This window comes from Hyposmocoma kahamanoa, unplaced genomic scaffold, assembly GCF_003589595.1.
Source record: "Hyposmocoma kahamanoa isolate Upper Pololo Valley unplaced genomic scaffold, ASM358959v1 181, whole genome shotgun sequence".
NCBI lineage: Eukaryota > Metazoa > Arthropoda > Insecta > Lepidoptera > Cosmopterigidae > Hyposmocoma > Hyposmocoma kahamanoa.
In genome coordinates this window covers 318,443-332,280 of record NW_020653712.1, presented here as the reverse complement: position 1 = coordinate 332,280, position 13,838 = coordinate 318,443, and the positions used below count along the sequence as shown (strand labels likewise).

General features: G+C 38.6%; 1 protein-coding gene and 1 long non-coding RNA gene across 2 annotated transcripts in view; one reads left to right on the top strand and one right to left on the bottom strand.

Annotated features, from left to right (window-relative positions):
- The window catches only part of LOC113226089 (kinesin-like protein KIF3A), a 51,449-nt gene that overhangs the window by 21,099 nt on the left and 16,512 nt on the right, over positions 1-13,838 (bottom strand). The window lies entirely within an intron of this gene.
- Positions 6,734-7,297, top strand: LOC113226090. The gene is made up of 3 exons (XR_003310063.1): positions 6,734-6,773; positions 7,111-7,182; positions 7,264-7,297. It is a non-coding gene; the product is annotated as an uncharacterized LOC113226090 (long non-coding RNA).

Here is a 13,838-nt window from a genome sequence, read left to right as displayed (position 1 = left end):
ACGCACCTTTACATTATGTACAAGGAGTTTTTAAAATCTAGGATTTATATATTAAATGGTTTACAATTTACTTGTTTTACAGCATCTGGTAATTTATTAAGTAATACAAATACCGTCTTTATACAAAATTCCATTTATCAATTTCAGCTAAAAGTAAAAAAATGTTCGAAATTGAAAAAACAAGATGGCCGCCTTCAAAGGCTTCTATCAAGTAAGCGGAGGGTGCTTAAAGAAATATCAAAGAGAGTTCGAATTCTTAGGTTTTCGCGATTGTTACACATAGAAAATGAAACTATTTTTCCGGATTTAAATCGCGTATACTTTTGTCGCGATTGGTCGCGGTTGACTCAACCGTGACCATGGGACCTGTAAAGGGCCCGAAACGTCGGTTTGTTTGAAAAAACAAATATACGCGATTTAATTCCAGAAAAATAGTTTCATTTCCTATCAAAGAGAGTTACAAAGCTCAACTGCCTGAGTAAAAAAAAAACCCTCAGGTGCAATCCAATTTGCCGGTTTCCATATTATTAAAAAAACTAGACTATTAACAACCTACACGACTCGTAACTGATTGTGTAATTAGAAATAAAAGCAAAGTAAATTAAAACGGTTTTCAAAAAAAAACGACGTTCTAATTTAAAAAAATTTAATATACGGGTTGCCTGAATGGGGCGTTTCCTTGAGCGATATGGTACGACAGCTGCGCTAGGTCATTGCGGCCATGAAATCAGCGATAATAAATACTACGGTCGATATCAACACAGGCGCCATTGTTATGACAGGTCAGTTGGGGGAAACTGGAATTTATGTCGGTATAAAATTTAACCTTATCTTTACGCGTCAAAATGAATAAATACACTGTCTAACCCTGGACATCACCATAATTTGGCATAGGCTTCAAATGATTAATCCAGGTAATGGGTATCAGAGTTGTTACAGACACCGAGCCATGCACGAGAGCACCCCACGCCCCGAACGAGAGCGCGTCATCGTCTCCCGCACCCCGCACACTGCATCGTACGGAGCCAACTCTGTAACATAGTTACAGATATTAGATAGGAGGGTAGTCGCCAAGTAAACTACAAAATTTTTAGCTCTGCATATTTTTTATTTAAAAAATTAGTTAACTTGAATTTATATAATTAATTTATATGCTACATACTAAAGCATAAGTAGTACTACTCGCCAACAGTGTTACCTTTCCTTTGTCACTCTCCTACATTACAAAAACAACACCACAAAATGGACCAGTCAGAGATGCAATTTAACTTGGACAAAATGGCCAAAATGTTTGAAGAGAAGATGGCAGAGTTCCAAGCAGAGTTAAACCAGGCATCAACCACACGTAAGAACCCTAATAGCATTGCAGCACTTAACATAGAGTTCTTAAACTTCAAAACTTTTGTGTACAACGGCCTCACAGTGCTGCGTGCTGAGATGGAGGCTCTTCATAACAGGGTTGACAGAGTGGAGATGAGATTCCGGCGTAAGATGTTGCTAGTGCATGGCATTCCTGAGCAGCAGAACGAAGACACCTGTGCCGTCGTAGTTTCCACTTTGTCAACAAAGTGTAAAGTTCACAGCCTCTCTGCAAGCAGTATTGCCGCTAGTTATCGGTTGGGTAAGCAGGTTCCCAGAAACACCAATCCGCGGCCCATTGTCGTCAAGTTTACTGATGCAACGGTGCGGTCAGCGGTATGGAAGAGCAAAGTTGCACTAAAGGGTACAAAGGTCACTCTCTCCGAATTCCTCACAAAGTCCCGTCATGACGTTTTTGTAGCTGCGAGGCTAAAGTTTGGTGTTACAAATTGCTGGACCTTGGACGGAACGATTCATGTCAAGACACCGGATGGCAGAAGACACAGGTTGGAGACAATGTCTGGATTTCTTGCTATTTCTCCAAGTACCGCGGAAAACAAAATATAGGACCCTCATTTTTAGTTGAAATTTTTTCTTTTATTCTCGAGGTACCTACTTAATTTTTAACTTTTTAATAATGCAACTTTTAAGTGGTTCCGTTCGTTCATTAATTTTTGGTTTACGTCAACTGTCACTAGCATCTTTTTTTGTACAAATTTAACGGCTTTGGCATAAAGCCCTTGTCTAACAGTGATAACGAAAATGTTCGTTCGGAAATGTGACAAATTCTGTGATCCATTTCGATTGTATTGTTACTTTTTATTGTTTTATTTTTCAAACCTAGTACTTATTATTTTGTATTTGTTGTTGTTTTGTTGTTTTTTTTTTTTTATATTTGTTAATTTTGACATTCTAAGCGATTCTCTTTCACACTGCTGGTGGGTATTATGGATATTTTTGGTTTTATTTTTATATTTTCATTGTGTTCATATTTTCTTTTATTATTATTATTATTATTATTATTTTTTATATATTATTATTATATTATAACTATATATTGCTGAATTTATATAGGTACATATTTTATTATATTTAATGTTGCAAACTAATGATAATAATGGTAACGATTTTTTGAGTGATGAGTCGGATTTTCTTTCGGCGTCTTCGCATAGTAGTTTTCACAGTTTGTCACAACCGTTAGATGAACTTCTGGAATCTAACTTTTCAACTGTTGCGAAAAATTTTAATGCAGTCCATATAAATGCCCAAAGTATTCCAGCGCATTACACTGATTTGGTGAGCACTTTCTCTAATAGCCAGAACATTAACGCCATCTTGGTTTCTGAAACTTTTTTAAAACCATGTCTCCCTTCTTCTTCCTATTCCCTTCCTGGTTTCCATCTCATTCGTAATGACAGGACTGGCAAGGGTGGCGGAGGAGTTGCTATATATCTTAGGAGTAATCTTCCTTTCAGTATTCTTGACAAATCCCCCTCTCTTTATTCTGAATCTTCGGAACATCTTTTTGTGGAGGTGCTTTTGGGCCATCAGAAGCTCCTTTTGGGAGTTTTTTATAGTCCAAACCTAAATATTGATTATTTCAGTAAATTTGAGACTTTGTTGGAAGATTTGGTACCCACGGTTGATCATACAGTTATTATGGGTGATTTTAACACCTGTCTGTTCAAACACGACTCCCGTTCTACTCGACTTCGCTCAATCGTGGATTCTATTAATCTGAACATTCTTCCGTCTTCCTCAACACATCACTTTCCTGACTGCCAGCCATCTTTGTTGGACCTTGCCATTGTCTCTTCTACTAATCATGTAACTGCTCACGGTCAACTTCCGGCCGAGGCCTTCTCCTATCATGACCTTATTTACCTTTCGTACAGAATCCGTTGTCCTAAGCCTAAACCACGAGTGGTCATGCAGCGCAGTTTCAGGAACTTTGATGAGGAAAGATGTATGCTTGACCTTAACGGTATTGACTGGGACGCTGTACTTAGAGCCCCTACTATAGATCAGAAGATGGAAATTTTCAACTCAATACTAATACAGCTATATGATATACATGCTCCACTCCGTCCTGTTCGATTGAAACATCTTCCTGCCCCTTGGCTCACTGCAGAAATTAGGGCATTGATGAACAAGCGCAATCTTGCTAAGGTGCGGTATAGAAACGATCCTTCAGATGAAACCCACCGTAGATTTAAGGAACTTCGCAACCGCTGTAGCAGGGTGTGCAGGGATGCGCAGCGCCGTCACATACATGCCTCGGTTTCTAATGGTGATCCTGCTAAGGTATGGTCTTTCCTAAATTCCCTTGGTATTGGCAAATCAAAATCTCCTACTCCCTTTAATCTTGACCTTAACTCCTTGAACTCGCATTTCACAACGCCTTCCTCTCTTTCTTCTAGTATCAAGCAATCTACGCTACAGTCACTTTCTACTGCCCATGACTCACAACATCCGGTTTTCTCCTTTAGGCCTGTGTCCGAGAGTGAAGTTGAGAAAAACATCTTGGCCATAAAATCCAATGCTGAAGGACTGGATGGAATAAACCGTAGGATGATGTTACATGGTTCTTCTATTCTGGTTCCTATACTTTGCCATATTTTCAACTTTTCTCTTGACACTGGCACTTTCCCGTCATGTTGGCGTCAGGCTGCTGTAGTCCCTGTTCCTAAAACCTCTAATCCATCTCTACCCTCTCATTTTCGTCCTATTTCTATTCTTCCATTCCTTTCCAAAGTTCTTGAGCGTCTTGTCCATAATCAGATCACAATTTTCATGAACTTCAATAATATCCTTAGCCCTTTCCAGTCTGGTTTCCGCTCGGGGCATAGCACTGTGTCTGCCTTGACCAAGGTGTCTGACGACATTCGCGAAGGTATGTCGTCTCAGCATCTGACAGTATTAGTTCTTTTAGACTTCAGCAACGCCTTCAACACTGTTGACTTCGACATCCTTTTAGCAATGTTAAAATCTATCCTGGTATCAGATTCGGTTGTGGAGTGGTTTCGCCACTATCTCGTTGGGCGAAGGCAATGTGTACGTGTCGATAACAAGCATTCTACCTTCTGTGATGTTACTGCTGGTGTGCCTCAGGGTGGGGTCCTCTCTCCTCTTCTTTTTTCAATATTTATTAACTCCCTTACTCCCTTGCTTTCTTGTCAGTATCATTTGTATGCTGACGATCTTCAGATCTATTCCCGGTCTCCTGTGCATGGTTTAGATAGTTTAATTGCTGAACTTAATGACGACCTTGCGACAATACACAATTGGAGTCGAACCCATGGCCTTACAGTCAATCCCAACAAGTCGCAAGCCATCGTCATTGGTGGCTCGAAGCAGATAGCTAAGATAAATTATACGTCTGTTCCCTCGCTCGTCTTTGACTCCTTCCCTTTACCTTTCAGCAGTGTTGTCAAAAACCTTGGCGTTCTCTTTGACTCCACCCTGTCTTGGGCGCCACATATCGCTGAGGTTAGTAGAAAGGTGTTTGCTGCCTCCGGTTCATTGCGACGGTGGAAAAATCTGATTCCTGTGAAGACCAAGATTGAACTCGCGCAATCGCTGCTCCTACCTATTATAGATTATGCTGATGTCTGTGTTATTGACCTCAATGATGATTTATTAGGCAAGCTCCAACGTCTGCAGAATCTTTGCATCAGATTCATATACGGGTTGCGCAAGTTCGATCACGTGTCTGAGTATAGGAGAAGGCTTCAGTGGCTTTCTGTCAAGCAGCGCCGTGAGGAGCACGTTCTCAGTTTCCTTTATAATGTACTGTATGACCCTCGAAGCCCACCTTACCTTAAGGAACGTTTTCGTTTTCTCGGTGAAGATCACAATCGCGAACTAAGGTCCAAGGCGGATAACTTGCTGAAACCTCCCTTCACCCGGTCAGGATACTACATGAACTCCTTTACGATTATGGCTGCACAATTGTGGAACGAACTTCCGTCTGAAATACGACATTCCAAGTCGCTTCTTATTTTTAAAACTGCATTGCGTAACTATCTTCTCAAACGTTCCTAGTATGCAACATGTATTTATATATTTATTGGTAAGTATAAGTATATTTAGGTATATATATTTCTTTATTATTTACAAATATATATGTAAGTCTAGTACACCGTTATTTGTTTATTTATTATTCGATATATATATATATTATACTACTTATACGTTTCTGACTTTGGCACACTACCTCTTCTCCTTAGATTAGCTTTCCTATACCTCAAAGGTTGTCTGGAAGAGATCGCTCTTAGCGATAAGACCGCCTTTGCCCACATTAGTTTTAAGTTGTCTATGTACTGTTTTTGTTATTGTATGTGAGCAATAAAGTGTATATCTATCTATCTATCTAACATAGTTACTAGTTGAAAGACTGTAACTAGTATATAAGTAGGACCCGAACGAGCAATAAACGTAGTTAGTTGTAGTAAGCAGTTTAACAAGTGTTTCATTGCCGATCCCGAAAAAAGCAAGAAACTGAACGAATACACTCCACCGATCCAGATCAAGAACACCAACGTCTTTGGTCCTACGAGAGCCGGATCATGGGCAGAGTCTATCTATGTCAAATATTGTAACTATTCCGTTGCTAATAAGATAAACAAAATTTTCACAAAGGAATCAAGGTCTCTGGTTTGGAGTCGAAGGAATTTTTGTTTGTGTTGTTCGTAGTAAAATATTTTAATATCATAGTAGCAAAACATACAGCACAGCAACTATGATATTCAATAAATAACACTGTAACGAAAAGATTTATGATTGATACAGAAAAAAAACCTAAACTTAATATACTACAGCACATATTTGTAAACAAAACTGTAAGATAAGAAAATCGCGTCTAACTTTTTAACGTTTAACTTTTTCGTAGCAGTACAATAGAGCTCCTCGTGAAAGAGTCCGTCCAGGGTAGTACTGCCACATTACCTATTTCTGCCGCCAAGCGCATTCTGAATTTGAAGGGTAAGGGTGCTGGTGTTAAATTGTAGGCACGTGAAATTATGTCTTAGGGTGACGGGCGCAGTGGCAGTGCTCTCTGAGCGGCCCTGCAACTGTTTTTACAGGCATGGCGCTTACCACTGGGTGCATGACTTGTTCGTCTCTTCACTTGGTATCATAAAAAAAAAATTAGTAAACGAATACAACCTGAAAACCTTGTTCTGTTTCCATCCGTTACCCTTTAATCTCCTGGCCACAACCTATTACCCTAGTTGCGCGCTGAATCCCGCATCCTATATTATGGATAAAATTCTCCGCTCCCGCTACAACTCCGCTGCTTTTCAACCTCACGACCACACCCATACTAGACCTAGTTTCATGTTTAATTCCCACATTCTATCTCATACTGAATTGACGCTCCGGTTCAACTCCGTTGTTTTGAAGACTGGAGACCGGTATGACCTATTTAAGTTTTACTGAAAATTCAAATACAAATTGTTTATTTCACACGTCCATAGATGTTAGTTACAAATATACTTATATCTATGTCAGTAATGAAAAATATTATAACATACAATTGAATCAAATTCACGAAAATAATATCCGCATTCTCTCACAGCTAATCTTATATCTTATAAGAGTTCGTCCAGGGAAGTACTGACACTGCACCTATTTCTGCTACCAAGTAATAATGGGACTATTACTGGGTTCCGGTTTTGAAGGTTTATTATATTATATAATATATAGGTGAAATTACAAGCACATGGGAGATTTGTTAACTTTATGTTTCAGGGCGACTGGCGTAGTGACAGTGACGCTAAATCTTGGCGATTTAAAGTTTTGAATGGCATTGCAACTTTATGGGTAGGCAATCCCAATATTTAGATATCTTTCTTATTTAAATGTCCAGACGTCTGTGCCACAGCATTTTATCATTTATTGCAGTGTATAGGGCGCTGGCGGTAAGGCGTAATATGCTGGCCCGCAGGTTTGCACGGTGCTCTTTCGAGGTGAAAATCACCATTTTCAAAACATATTGCCAGATCACACAGTGCAACCTGTGGAGCAATCACACTAAAAAAGCATACAATGCCTTGCGTGTCCGATTCAACAACGCCCTCAGGGGACTGCTGGGGCTGCCTCGACACTGTAGTGCCTCAGCGATGTTCGCGGAGGTTAGAATCGATAGTTTTCAGGCAGTCGTTCGCAAGAGTGACATGGCCAGAGTGAGAGGCAGAGAGAGAGGATGGACAGCCCACTCCTTAAGTACTGGAAGTCCATCCTTGTTCATGAAAATGAGCACTTTGCTTTCTACTCACATAGTTGTAAGTGCCTACTAAGACCATATGGACATGTAACTGTACCGTCTGAAATAAAATGTTTAAAATTGTAAAATTATTTATTGTAATGTAAAATTGTTTCATTTCATATGCGCACTCTTTTTGTAAATTATACCCATTTCTGGTTATCTATGTATTTACACATCTGGTTCTTTTTAGTGATAGGACTAATAAGTCGTGCGCCTGATGGTAAGCGACACAGCTATCCATAACAGTTGCAATGCCCTTAAGTTTGCTTTAAGTTTTAGAACCATATTTAGATATATGATAATATTTTCAGGCAATAGACAACATTTCTGACTACCTATAAACTAAAACATATCTATAATAATAACACACACACTCAACATTGCTACGCACTAGGGAACACATTTACTAATGATAATGAAACATTTTATCTATATGCGGTTCAGAAAAAAACATGTTTGTTTTAGAAAAATGTTTGTTAATAGAAAAAAATCGAACCAAATAGCCTCTCAGGCGTCACAAAACAAAAGATTGTCAGTTTTACAATCTATAGTGAAATTTAAAACATACATTTCTATGAATTTATCTGTCAATGAAAACCTCAGTGGCGCTTTAGAGGACAATTTGAGAAACGAACTTATGAATTCCGTTGCTCTCTTATCCGTAGTACAGGGAATTCCTTAGTTTGACACAAGATAATTGGCATGGGAGTATATTATACATTACAAAGATGTACATCTTTACAGAAGAGTCTAAGAAAACGTGGATGTAACAATTTTCGATTTTTTTTTAAACATCCCTAAAATTTTGTCAAATGTTTTCACTTTCACCCTGCAGCAGTAACAATAAAAATACTTATACATAGAACTCAACATTAAATCAGCTGTCGTATGTATGATAATGATTACAAAATAATTACTATTCTTCAGGCTCGCTCTCGTAAATGTCCAGTTTTGGAGCCCGATCGGTAATATTCTCATCCGCACTTAAACACTTGTACCAGCCGTGAAGCTCTTCTGGAATAACCCCTGAAACGCACAGTTTCAGTAGATCCTTTTTGGCTTCACTGATTGGCAATGGTCTTTCGTATAATTTGTTTTAACAGTGGGGTTTCCTCTACACGAGTTCTCTTTCTGGTGGATCTTCGGGCAGTTTTGGGAGGTTTTGTAATATATTTTTTTTTTTATAATATCAAGTGACGGGACGAACAAGTAGTGCGCCTGATGGTAAGCTACAAGCCTATGCATGATAATTGCAGTGTCACTCAGAGTTTAAATCGCAAAGATCTGAGGGGCACTGCCACTGCGCCCGTCTCCCTGAGACATAAGTTGTCCCATGTGCTTGTAATTTCACGTGCACCCTTACCCTTCAAAACCGGAACACAGTAATGCTGACATTACTGCTTGGCGGCAGAAATAGGTAAAGTGGCAGTACTTCCCTGGAGGAATTCTTTCACAAGCTGTACTGCTACTGAACGAACTTCACGTCGATGTAGTTAAAGGTATCGTTTAGATCGTATTTGGAAAATATTTTGTTGAGTTCGTCTTCATGTAACGAAATTGTCTGATCTTCATCCTCTTTACAGGTTTACCTTCAAATCTTTTTTGGCATTAATATATAAATTTGAAGCCAATTGCTTCAGATCGTAAAATTCGTGGTACTTATAAATTCTTAGACAAGGTTAGTTATCTTTCACAATTTTTTGGGTGCCGACTTTGATTATTTGTTTTTTGCGGGCATATTTAAAAATTGAAAGATTGTTCGGCATTGAGTAAACAGTGGAGTAATTTTTATAATTTTCAATGGAGCTGTGCGTAGAGTCCACCTTCTTATAGCTATCTATGTCCTGACTCTAGGAATTTATGATCGATGATCTGGATGTAATCAATTATCTGAACAACGTACAACAAAAAAAAATAAAAAAAATACAGTCGATTTGAGAACCTCCTCCTTTTTTTTGAAGTCGGTTAAAAATTACTTTAGGAGTATCATTTACAATACTTTTCAAGCATTATTATCATATTGCTTGAACATTAAAAAAACAGTTCGGTTAACATAACCTCAAACCGTGTTATACAAAAAAAAAACCATAAAATTATTCACCAGCATATTTGTGTTTACTCCTTGATCTAGTATTCTTTTCCATGTTGATGAAACGCAATAACAATTATATTTTGCACGGAAACAACACAATAAATTAGACTAAAAACAATGTTGCAAAACACGTATTTGATTTTATTTTGTTTTACCTGTGTTGCAAAACACGTATTTGATTTTATTTTGTTTTACCTGAACCATTTCCGCCTACCAACTTGGTTCGAATGTTACATGCTGGACCAATAAATTGTTTTAGTATATTATTGTTGTAGGTACCTTGTAATATGAAAGACGTAAATTGTTTTCATATATTTTACTTGAATACATTTTTAAGATTTATGTATTTAAATGTTCTTATTCGATTTCTCATGAATATGTTCTGCCAAAAGCTATCTCTTACCTGGTATTTTCACTGTCTAACTCACGAACTAAGCAAGCTATTAAATATTGGAAGTTACCAGTAGAAAAATCGTGATTTTCTTATCACAACTGTGTAATTAAGTCATTTTTGGCAAAACTGTCACTTATGTCACCTTTAAGCAGACGATATTTCAATTTTGTAAAAATAAAACAGAAAAATAAACTTTGTTTGTATTAAAAAATGAAGCATTTCTGACTTATGTTAGTTTTCCGATCCTAGAATTATTAGTGGCGGAAGGAGAGATATTCCGAAAGATTCAGCGACCAATCGCAGGAGACTTTGGGAACTGAAGGGCCAGATTCAATAGAGATATTGAAGAGTTAGTGTCTGAGCCGAACATAATAGGGGAAATAAAATCCGCCCGACTTCGCTGTCTAGAGTATGTTTCGAGAATCGAGCTGCCAAAAGAGCGTATTTGGGGCAACTTACAGGTCATCGTCCAGTGTATCGCTGGAAGGATGGCTTCGCCAAAGATCTGAAGGAGCTGCATGAGCTCAAATGGTCGGTACTAGAACAAGACCAAAAGAAATGGCGGACTTTGGTGTCAGAAACCAAGATCCACTTTGGGTCGCCGAGCCAGCAACGTAAGTAATTAAGTCAAAGTCGAAAATCATTTACCTATTCCATACGAAAATATCAACTTCATGCAGTCGAGGTCTCGAATAACAACTTCATGCATTAACTGCATGCAGTCTGAACCGACTACATGCAGCCGTGATCGACTGCATGCAGTTAGGCTCAACTCACACTGGCACAGAGTCGAAGCGTCGCGACGCGTCATGTTTTTCGCCTGTAACATATTCATCTCTATTTTCCCATTATTAAAGTACAAATTTGTGTTATGCAAATATGGAATCGCGCGTCGTTCCTTCGGCGTCAGACGCCGACCACACTGTGATCCGAGCGCGTTAATCCGAGGGTCGTCTCGCCTCGCCTTTCGTTGTAGCTGAAAAACAGGAACCGACACGACGACGCTTCGACTCTGCGCCAGTGTGAGTTCAGCCTAAATGTGTGAAGTCGTTACCAACTTCATGCAGTCGAGGACTATGGCTGCATTAAGTTGATTACGACTGTTGCACGGCAAACATCTACCTTGTCAATCTGTTAAAAGACTAACACTTGAAAACGTGAGCAAAAAACTCTAGGAGTTGTTTTTTTTTTCAAATAAAGTTAAATGCTATGGAATAAATACACTTAGAATCAATTTGTCTGGAGCCAAGTCGTAACAAGTAGTCTTCAATTTTGTAATGTCTTCAATTAAAAATACTTTCTTAATATTGCTTCGGAATCTTATTGTAAAAAAGTATACCGTTCGCTATACGTAAAAAAATCGTTTACCTTAGTTATACGAAATCGTGGTATCATGAGATTGGACTTAGTTCTAAAGCTAATATTATGGATATCGTCTTTCTTAATTATATATATCTTTTAAGTAAATAAATAAACGTAGATCAATTCCAATATTATGAGGTGTTCATCGTAGATATTATAATACGAGTAGTAAATGATAGTCGTGCCACACCCGCATGACCTAGTTACGCGTTTGATTCTAGCATTCTATCACTATATTTACGCTACCGCTATCGCTCCGTTAAACTCCGACCTTATGGCCACACCCAATCGACCTAGTTCGGTACTTAATTCCCGCGTCCTACATTAAATGACCTACTTCACCCGAAACTACTCGTTGTTAGAATGGGTCAATTGATTTGTGCCTCCTTACTACTCTGAAGATGACCAGCGAGCGCTTCAATTATGAGTTTACTCAGTACTGAATCGATATAGAGCGGAATTGGAAATTTTAGAGCGCCGCTGTCACAAGAGAAAGCAGTAGAGCTTTTTTCTGATTGACATCTTACCTATTTCTGCAGCCGAGCAGTAATGTCAGCATTACTGTGTTCCGGTTTTGAAGGGTAAAGGTGGCTGGCAAAATTACAGGCACATGGGCCTTGTCAACTTATGTCTTAGGGTGACAGGCGCAGTGGCAGTGCCCCTCAGATCATTGCCAGTTAAAGCTCTGAGTGGCACTGCAACTGCTATGGACAGGCGTGTAGCTTACCATCAGGCGCACGACTTGATCGACCAGTTAAAGAAAATGAAAAATATTTATTTTGTCGATTATAATATAATGAATATAATTCCGATAGTAATGACAGACATAATATTACGAGTAACTACGAAGTTTATAATTTGTGTAATACTTCTGCTCCTTACACTTGGGTATTTTTTCGGATCTAAAACATGTACCTATATTTGCTTTTTCAAACAAACCAACGTTTCGGGCCCTTTACAGGTCACGGCTGACTGAGATGGTAAAGTCATCAACCAGTTATGTCTAATATTAATGCAAACCACAAAATTTTCGCTATCATTACAAAAGTTATTAATTATATACCTTATTATCGAGTTCTTAGGTGTTCGCGATTGTTGCACATAGGAAATGAAACCGTTTTTCCGGATTTAAATCGCGTATATTTGTTTTCCAAACAAACCGACGTTTCGGTTTCAGTTGAAGACTGTACCACCTCAGTCAACCGTGACTATGGGACCTGTAAAGGGCCCGAAACGTCGGTTTGTTTGAAAAAACAAATATACGCGATTTAAATCCGGAAAAACAGTTTCATTTCCTATATATACCTTTTTTTTTAAATCCAAGAAATATTCCAATTTGCGCTACACGTGTTTCGTTATAATTGTTTGCCCATTTAGTTCGTATACAGGGTTATTTGTATAAATCGTGTAAGTAGTTCCTAAAGTCCGTAATGTCATTGACTGGACGTCTAATAGACTATGAAACTTTATAATCTCAGTACAGTGTACTAAAAAACCGCCCTCAAAAGTACGTGGGATTACATCATGGTCATCGGAAAGTGCGCAAAACCCGGACTCATCCCCTAGTTCGCCACTATACGGGACTTGACACAGGAGATAATAAAAATCGGTTCTCACTACTCAAAGTATATTGAGAGAGAAAAACGCATTGAATTGGAGAATAGCAAAATCAAGTATTATAATAATTGCTCGTTATAATAAAATTTAGGCGCTATTTATAAAAATGAATCTTCATGAGTGAACAGCCACCCTTAGAGGTGGATGATTTTCTTCAAAATTAAATGGGACCACTATGGAGGTACTCTCTTTCCAACAAAAAAAGAATTATGAAAATCGGTTCACGAATACCGGAGTCATCGCGTAACATACATACAAAAAAAACATACAGTCGAATTGAGAACCTCCTCCTATTCTGAAGTCGGTTAAAAATAATAACAACCTCACAGGTCTATATTAGTGACATCATAAACAACGATTTTCGTTTCGTAACTTTTTGCAAAACATAATAAATTAACAAAAAAAAAGTTTTTCTGTACTATCTGACACTTTTTAGGTCTGTATTTGGTAGTAAAGTTGTAAGTTCGAAGATTTCGCCTACGCTGAGCTCACATCTTTTCTACGTGATCGAACCAGAAATGATAAGATCCGTAGAAGAACGAAAGACACCGACATAGCCCAAAGGATTAGCAAGTTGAAGTGGCAGTGGGCAGGGCACGTAACTCGTAAGAACTGACGGCCGTTGGGGCAGAAAGGTTCTCGAATGAAGACCACGAACCGGAAGGCGTTCAGTGGGACGGCCCCCTACTAGATGGACGGATGACCTGGTAAGGGCGGCGGGTAATCGATGGATGCACGTTGCGTCC